Source organism: Salmo salar, chromosome 22 (assembly GCF_965601325.2).
Source record: "Salmo salar chromosome 22, fSalSal1, whole genome shotgun sequence".
Lineage (NCBI taxonomy): Eukaryota > Metazoa > Chordata > Actinopteri > Salmoniformes > Salmonidae > Salmo > Salmo salar.
This window is the reverse complement of record NC_138312.1, coordinates 31,159,521-31,170,000: the sequence shown is the minus strand read 5'-3', so window position 1 is coordinate 31,170,000 and position 10,480 is coordinate 31,159,521. Positions and strand designations below refer to the sequence as shown.

The following is a 10,480-nucleotide window of genomic DNA, read 5'->3' as shown; positions in this document are numbered from 1 at the left end:
ATCTGTTTCAGTTCACACAGGAGCTTCATCATGGTGACTGTACATGATACACACAGGAGCTTCATCATGGTGACTGTACATGATACACACAGGAGCTTCATCATGGTGACTGTACATGATACACACAGGAGCTTCATCATGGTGACTGTACATGATACACACAGGAGCTTCATCATGGTGACTGTACATGATACACACAGGAGCTTCATCACGGTGACTGTACATGATACACACAGGAGCTTCATCATGGTGACTGGACATGATACACACAGGAGCTTCATCATGGTGACTGTACATGATACACACAGGAGCTAGAGGGAATGGGCAGAGGGGGGGCTCTTTCTCCCATCGCAGATTCATTCAACACTCATCCTCTATAAGGCTGGAGTGTCATCTTCTGAAGGTGGCATAAGCATCAATAGGATCTTATTCTACACAATTAACAGCCTGAAGATCAATACACTCCTATACCCAGAATGCACCATGCTCCATGGTAGCTACAGTATGGATGTCAATGAAGACATTTCAAATACACTACAATCGACTCCTTATAATGTACTGCAAGGGAATGCCGTCAATGCATGCAATATAAACTAGAGCATGCCGATATCCAGAGACGTTTGCACTTTTCCAATATACACGGTAGCTCACACGCTCATGGATAACTCATGCTTACGATCTGAATGATTTTGACAGAGACTTGACCCCTTCAATACTTCTGTAATGGCTGTCAGGAGAGAGAGTAGACCAAGGCGCAGCGGAGTTAGTGTTCATCATTGAATTTAATAACAGAAAGAACACTGTACGAAACAAAACAAGAAAACCGACAGCCAAACAGTCCTGTCAGGTGCAAAACACTAACAGAAACAATTACCCACAAAACCCCAACGGAAAAACAGGCACTTATGTGTGACTCCAAATCAGCAACAACACTCTACAGCTGTGCCTGATTGGAAGCCACACGGCCAAAATCAACAAACCAACATAGAAAAAGAGCATAGAGCGCCCACCCAATGTAACACCCTGGCCTAACCAAAATAAAGAACAAAAAAACCCCTCTCTATGGCCAGGGTGTTACAATACCCCCCCCCCAAGGTGCGGACTCCGGCCGCAAAACCTGACTCTGAAGGGGAGGGTCTGGGTGGGCCTTCTACGGCGGCGGCTCAGGTGCGGGACGTGGCCTCTGCTCTACCCTCGGCGTCGCCCTCTTAGGTGGCGCACCTGGCTGCGCCGAAGGTCTGGTGGGCGACCCTGACTGCGCCCGGCTGGCGGGCAGCGATGGCTGCGCCCGGCTGGCGGGCGGTGATGGTTGCGCCCGGCTGGCGGGCGACCCTGGTTGCGCCCGGCTGGCGGGTATGGCTGCGCCCGGCTGGCGGGCGGCCCTGGTTGCGCCCGGCTGGCGGGCGTCCCTGGCTGCGCCCGGCTGGCGGGCTGACCACTGACCCAGGATTCACCAGGCTGAGGAGACATGTAAGAGGCCTGGCCCTAGGCGCAGGCACAGGACTCACTGGGCTGGCGGGCGGCTCTGACAGCTCTGGATAGGCGGGGGGCTCTGGCAGCTCCGGACAGGCGGGCGGCTCTGGCGGTTCCGGACAGGCGGGCGGCTCTGGCGGCTTCGGACAGGCGGGCGGCTCTGACGGCTCCGGACTGGCGGGCAGCTCTGGCGGCTCCGGACTGGCGGGCGGCTCTGGCGGCTCTGGACTGGCGGGCAGCTCTGGCGGCTCCGGACTGGCGGGCAGCTCTGGCGGCTCTGGACTGGCGAGACCCACTGGAGGCCTAGTCCTAGGAGGCGGCACAGGACGGACCAGGCTGGAGAGATCCACTGGAGGCCTGGTCCGAGGAGGAGGCACAGGCTTAACCAGGATGGGGAGACCCACTGGAGGCCTAGTCCTGGGAGGTGGCACAGGACAGACCAGGCTGGAGAGATCCACTGGAGGCCTGGTCCGAGGAGGAGGCACAGGCTTAACCAGGATGGGGAGACCCACTGGAGGCCTAGTCCTGGGAAGTGGCACAGGACGGACCAGGCTGGAGAGATCCACTGGAGGCCTGGTCCGAGGAGGAGGCACAGGCCTAACCAGGATGGGGAGACCCACTGGAGGCCTAGTCCTGGGAGGTGGCACAGGACGGACCAGGCTGGAGAGATCCACTGGAGGCCTGGTCCGAGGAGGAGGCACAGGCTTAACCAGGATGGGGAGACCCACTGGAGGCCTAGTCCTGGGAAGTGGCACAGGACGGACCAGGCTGGAGAGATCCACTGGAGGCCTGGTCCGAGGAGGAGGCACAGGATAAACCGGGCTGTGGGGGAGCACTGGAGTTCTAGAGTTTACGCTTTTTACCCATACTCCAGGCTGAATGCCCACTTTGGCCCGGCACGGGCGGAGAGCAGGCATTGGGCGAACTGGACCCTCCCAGCGCCCTGGATACACAGTGCGCAGAGCCGGTGCAGGATACCCTGGCCCGAAAAGGCGCACTGGAGACCAGACGCGCTGAGCTGGCACAACCCGTCCTGGCTCGATGCCTGCCCTCGCATGGCACTTGCGGGGGGCTGGTATGTAGCGCACCGGGCTTTGAACGCGTACTGGGGACACCGTGCGCTTCAACGCATAACACGGTGCCTGACCAGTACCACGCTGCTTCCAGTAAGCACGAGGAGTTGGCCCAGAATTCCTTCCTGGTTCCGCCACACTCCCCGTGTGCCCCCCCCCCAAAAAAATTTGGGGGCTGCCTCCCGTGTCCGTTGCGCTCCCTCTCTTCGTACCAGCGCCTCTCAGCTCTCGACTCTTCTATTTCCCATTGCGGGCGGCGATAATCCCCCGCTTGAGCCCATGGTCCTTTCCCATCCAGGATTTCCTCCCAAGTCCACGACTCCAGATAACTCTTCTCCTGGTTCTTAACCTTGCTCTGCTCCTTACTCCGCTGCTTGGTCTTCTTGTGGTGGGTAATTCTGTAACGGCTGTCGGGAGAGAGAGTAGACCAAGGCGCAGCGGAGTTAGTGTTCATCATTGAATTTAATAACAGAAAGAACACTGTACGAAACAAAACAAGAAAACTGACAGCCAATCAGTCCTGTCAGGTGCAAAACACTAACAGAAACAGAAACAATTACCCACAAAACCCCAACGGAAAAACAGGCACTTATGTGTGACTCCCAATCAGCAACAACACTCTACAGCTGTGCCTGATTGGAAGCCACACGGCCAAAATCAACAAAACAAACCAACATAGAAAAAGAGCATAGAGCGCCCACCCAATGTAACACCCTGGCCTAACCAAAATAAAGAACAAAAAACCCCTCTCTATGGCCAGGGCGTTACAACTTCCCCTTTGCTGTGGTTTCTACAATCATGTTCAACTCTGTGGTTACAGTGGTGCTACTGAAGAAGACGACTACAGACCAACACCTCAACCATTCAAAGCCTGGCAATTACAATAAATGTTGATGTGGTTAATAAAACAGACTCCTTTCGGTCATTCTGCTTTGTGAATGAATGTAGTTATCTTGCTCAATGGATCTAGCTTAATGTATGTATCAAGAGCTTTACTTTGTCCATACTAAAAGCCAAATAAAGCAAATTAGACAGGAACTGTGTTCATTGACATTCAGACATTTCCAACATGTTACTGATGAGGTAACACTTCATCTAAACGTATAGGATGATGACTTGAAGAAAACCTCTTTCTTCATCAGAAGGAAAAACAGAATAAGATCTTATACGTGTAATACATTTGATTTCAAAATATGCCTGTGTACAGTATTAACATTATCTGTCCACTTCTTGATCTTGTGACTTGTGGCTGAAACTCAAACGAGCTGCCTGTGAGAACCAGAAGCTGATTTAAAGCTGAAACCCAGCTGGATATACAGTAGTTAGATCACCAGGCCAGTCTGTTCTCATGCCCTGCTCCTGTACTGACCCTCAGACTAAACCTGACAGCATCACATGGACTAAACTCTAGGATGGAAAGAGACCTGAGATTTCATTAACCCAGAATGATCTCTACAGAGACGGAGTGGAGATGTTTGATACTGAGAACTCTCATGGAAACCTCTGTCCTCCTCTCAGAGCTCACTGAGAAGGATCAGGGAGATTACAGGTGTATAATCAATATTATAAACTGGGTGGTTTGAGCCCTGAATGCTGATTGGCTGACAGCCGTGGTACATCAGACCATATACCACGGGTTTGAAAAAACACATCTTTTTTACTGCTCTAATTCCATTGGTAAACAGTTTATAATAGCAATAAGGCACCTCGGGGGTTTGTGGTATATGGCCAATATACCACAGCTAAGGGCTGGGACCAGGCACTCCGCGTTGCGTCGTGCTTAAGAACTGCCCTTAGCCGTGGTATATTGGACATATACCACACCCCCTCCGGCCTAATTGCTTAAATAGAGAATACAGAGACATCACTCTTTATGTTAAAGGTAAGACACCTGATTCTGATCTAGCCTTTTCATTTATTTGTATGTATATTTCATTTCATTTTAAATAATCCATTTTACACCATCCATTAGAAAGTCAAGACATCATGATTACGAAACACTTCTGCAAAGGATGTCAATTGTCACTAAAATACAGGGTCTCTATCTAACTCCCTGACCAGAGCCATTATCATAGATATCTGTCCCAGATCTGGTAGTAGCATAGAGTGTAGCCTACTAGACCAAACACAATGTCTTCATAAACATTCATGACAACGATTATCATTTGAAAGGCATTGAAATATCTTGCCTCTAGAAAGTGGCCAGCCATACCTGTTGTAACAGTGCCTCTGTATAAGTGCTTCTGCTGTGGAAAAAAAACATTGATCATCTCATCTCACATTATAGACCAACCCATACAACCACCATATCTACCAACACCCAACCAATAACAACCACTACCCAACCAACAACAATCACCACCCAACCAACAACAACCACTACCCAACCAACAACAACCACTACCCAACCAACAACAACCACTACCTAACCAACAACAACCACTACCCAACCAACAACCACTACCTAACCAACAACAATCACCACCCAACCAACAACAGTCACCACCCAACCAACAACAACCACTACCCAATCAACAACAACCACTACCTAACCAACAACAACCACTACCCAACCAACAACAACCACTACCCAATCAACAACAACCACTACCTAACCAACAACCACTACCTAACCAACAACAATCAACACCCAACCAACAACAGTCACCACCCACCCAACCAACAACAACCACTACCCAATCAACAACAACCACTACCTAACCAACAACCGCTTCCCAACCAACAACAATCACCACCCAACCAACAACCACTACCCAACCAACAACCACCAAACCACCATATCTAACAACACCCAACCAACAACAACCACTACCCAACCAAAAACCACCCAACCAATTACAACCACTACCCAACCAACAACAACCTCTACCCAACCAACAACAGTCACCACCCACCCAACCAACAACAACCACTACCCAATCAACAACAACCACTACCTAACCAACAACCGCTTCCCAACCAACAACAATCACCACCCAACCAACAACCACTACCCAACCAACAACCACCAAACCACCATATCTAACAACACCCAACCAACAACAACCACTACCCAACCAAAAACCACCCAACCAATAACAACCACTACCCAACCAACAACAACCTCTACCCAACCAACAACAATCACCACACACGCAACCAACAACAACAACCAACATAACCAACAACAACCACCCAACCAACAATAACCACCTAACCAATAACAACCACTTAACCAACAACAGCCACCCAACCAAAAACCATCACCCAACCAACAACAACTGCCCAACCAACAACAACTGCCCAACCAACAACAACCACCCAACAACAACCACCCAACCAACAACAACCGCCTAATCAACAAAAACCACCCAACCACTACCCAACCAACAAGAACTGCCCAACCAACAACAACCACCCAACAACAACCACCCAACCAACAACAACTGCCTAATCAACAAAAACCACTCAACCACTACCCAACCAACAACAACCACTACCAAACCAACAGCAACCACTACCCAACCAACAACCACCATATCAACCAACACCCAACCAACAACAACCACTACCCAACCAACAACAACCACTACCCAACCAACAACAAACACCACCCACCCAACCAACAACCACCTAACCAACAACCACCACCCAACCAACAACAACCACCCAACCAACAACAACCACCTAACCAACAACAACAACCAACAGCAACAACAACCACCCAACCAACAACAACCACCTAACCAACAACAACCAACACCAACAACAACCACCCAACCAACAACAACCACCCAACCAACAACAACTACTGAACCAACAACAACCGCCCAGCCAACAACAATAACCACCCAACAACAACCACCCAACCAACAACAACTGCCTAATCAACAAAAACCAACCACCCAACCAACCACAACCACTACCCAACCAACATCAATCACCACCGAACCATCAATCACTACTCAACCAACAACAACCACTACCCAACCAACAACAACCAACCAGTAACAACCACCCAACCACCCAACCAACCAACCAACCAACCACCCAACCAACAACAACCACCACCTAAACAACAACAACCACCCAACCAACAACAACCACCCAACCAACAACCACTACCCAACCAACAACAACCACCCAACCAACAACCACTACCCAACCAACAACAACCACTACCCAACCAACAACAACCACTACCCAACCAAAAACAACCACTACCCAACCAACAACCACCATATCAACCAACACCCGACCAACAGCAACCACTAACCAACCAACAACAACCACTACCCAACCAACAACAACCACCAACCAACCAACCACCCAACCAACAACAACCACCCAACCAACAACAACCACTAACCAACCAACAACAACCACTAACCAACCAACAACAACCACTACCCAACCAACAACAACCACCAACCAACCACCCAACCAACAACAACCACTAACCAACCAACAACAACCACTACCAAACCAACAGCAACCACTACCCAACCAACAACCACCATATCAACCAACACCCAACCAACAACAACCACTACCCAACCAACAACAACCACTACCCAACCAACAACAAACACCACCCACCCAACCAACAACCACCTAACCAACAACCACCACCCAACCAACAACAACCACCCAACCAACAACAACCACCTAACCAACAACAACAACCAACATCAACAACAACCACCCAACCAACAACAACCACCTAACCAACAACAACCAACACCAACAACAACCACCCAACCAACAACAACCACCTAACCAACAACAACCAACACCAACAACAACCACCCAACCAACAACCACCCCCCAACCAACAACAACTACTGAACCAACAACAACCGCCCAGCCAACAACAATAACCACCCAACAACAACCACCCAACCAACAACAACTGCCTAATCAACAAAAACCACCCAACCAACAACAACCACTACCCAACCAACATCAATCACCACCGAACCATCAATCACTACTCAACCAACAACAACCACTACCCAACCAACAACAACCAACCAGTAACAACCACCCAACCAACCAACCAACCAACCAACCAACCAACCAACCAACCAACCAACCAAACAACCAACCAACCACCCAACCAACAACAACCACCTAAACAACAACAACCACCCAACCAACAACAACCACCCAACCAACAACCACTACCCAACCAACAACAACCACTACCCAACCAACAACAACCACTACCCAACCAAAAACAACCACTACCCAACCAACAACCACCATATCAACCAACACCCAACCAACAACAACCACTAACCAACCAACAACAACCACTACCCAACCAACAATCACCACCCAACCAACAACCACTACCCAACCAACAACAACCACCAAACCACCATATCTAACAACACCCAACCAAAAACAACCACTACCCAACCAAAAACCACCCAACCAATAACAACCACTACCCAACCAACAACAACCTCTACCCAACCAACAACAATCACCACACACGCAACCAACAACAACAACCAACACAACCAACAACAACCACCCAACCAACAATAACCACCTAACCAATAACAACCACTTAACCAACAACAACCACCCAACAACAACCACCCAACCAACAACAACCGCCTAATCAACAAAAACCACCCAACCACTACCCAACCAACAATAACCACTACCAAACCAACAGCAACCACTACCCAACCAACAACCACCATATCAACCAACACCCAACCAACCAACAACCACTACCCAACCAACAACAACCACTACCCAACCAACAACAACCACTACCCAACCAACAACCACCATATCAACCAACACCCAACCAACCAACAACCACTACCCAACCAACAACAACCACTACCCAACCAACAACAACCACTACCCAACCAAAAACAACCACTACCCAACCAACAACCACCATATCAACCAACACCCAACCAACAACAACCACTAACCAACCAACAACAACCACTACCCAACCAACAATCACCACCCAACCAACAACCACTACCCAACTAACAACAACCACCAAACCACCATATCTAACAACACCCAACCAACAACAACAACCACCCAACAACAACCACCCAACCAACAACAACCGCCTAATCAACAAAAACCACCCAACCACTACCCAACCAACAATAACCACTACCAAACCAACAGCAACCACTACCCAACCAACAACCACCATATCAACCAACACCCAACCAACCAACAACCACTACCCAACCAACAACAACCACTACCCAACCAACAACCACCAAACCACCATATCTAACAACACCCAACCAACAACAACCACTACCCAACCAACAACCACTACCCAACCAACAACAACCACTACCCAACCAACAACAACCAACCAGTAACAACCACCCAACCAACCAACCAACCACCCAACCAACAACAACCACCTAAACAACAACAACCACCCAACCAACAACAACCACCCAACCAACAACCACTACCCAACCAACAACAACCACTACCCAACCAAAAACAACCACTACCCAACCAAAAACAACCACTACCCAACCAACAACCACCATATCAACCAACACCCAACCAACAACAACCACTAACCAACCAACAACAACCACTACCCAACCAACAATCACCACCCAACCAACAACCACTACCCAACCAACCACCCAACCAACAACAACCACCCAACCAACCAACAACAACCACCCAACCAACAACAACCACTAACCAACCAACAACAACCACTACCCAACCAACAACAACCACCAACCAACCACCCAACCAACAACAACCACCCAACCAACAACAACCACTAACCAACCAACAACAACCACTACCCAACCAACAACAACCACCAACCACCCAACCAACAACAACCACCCAACCAACAACAACCACCACCCACCCATCCAACAACAACCACCCATCCAACAACAACCACCCAACCAACAACAACAACCACCACCCACCCAACCAACAACAACCACCCAACCAACAAGCATAGGTGCCAATACATAATTACATACTCATTATGATATAGCAACTCCATGAGAACATTATAATACAATTTCAGAAGGAACTATTTTACACACATACACATGGCTTGATATTGCATGTACAGTAACGTTTTAACAGAGACCAGACACCTCCTGTACTTCTCCTTTAGTATTGTGTCAACGCTCATTGCGGTCATTGTGGTCATAGCAGTCATTGTGGTTATAGCAGTCATTGTGGTTATAGCAGTCATTGTGGTCATAGCAGTCATTGTGGTTATAGCAGTCATCGTGGTTATAGCAGTCATCGTGGTTATAGCAGTCATCGTGGTTATAGCAGTCATCGTGGTTATAGCAGTCATCGTGGTTATAGCAGTCACTGTGGTTATAGCAGTCATCGTGGTTATAGCAGTCATCGTGGTTATAGCAGTCACTGTGGTTATAGCAGTCATCGTGGTTATATCAGTCATCGTGGTTCTAGCAGTCATTGTGGTTATAGCAGTCATTGTGGTTATAGCAGTCATTGTGGTTATAGCAGTCATCGTGGTTCTAGCAGTCATTATGGTTATAGCAGTCATCGTGGTTATAGCAGTCATCGTGGTTATAACATTGTTACTGAAGAAGAGGAGCAGAGCAGCAGGACCAGATGTCAAACAGTCACAGTCTGATGATGTGAATTACAGTATGCTAATCAAACTGAAACTGTCAATATCAGATAACTTGAAGGTTATGCCTACATTTAGCATATTTAGTTGTTTTTTTACAAGTGTATTTTTTGTGTTCTATGATATTGTATATCAGGTTTTATCTATCTTTAGTTTGGTACTTTTAAGTCTATTTCTGATATGTGTCCTTTTTAAAACCAAGTGAAGTGGGTTTCTCAAAGCATACAGCTAATATGTCTTTTATTGTATTGAGTTTAAATAAAACAAGTAAATGATGTAAACT

At 48.2% G+C, this 10,480-nt stretch overlaps 1 protein-coding gene across 2 annotated transcripts in view; it reads right to left on the bottom strand.

Annotated features, from left to right (window-relative positions):
* LOC106583215 (FYVE, RhoGEF and PH domain-containing protein 5) overlaps positions 1-10,480 on the bottom strand; it is a 53,624-nt gene that overhangs the window by 18,633 nt on the left and 24,511 nt on the right. The gene's annotated exons all lie outside the window — the stretch shown is intronic.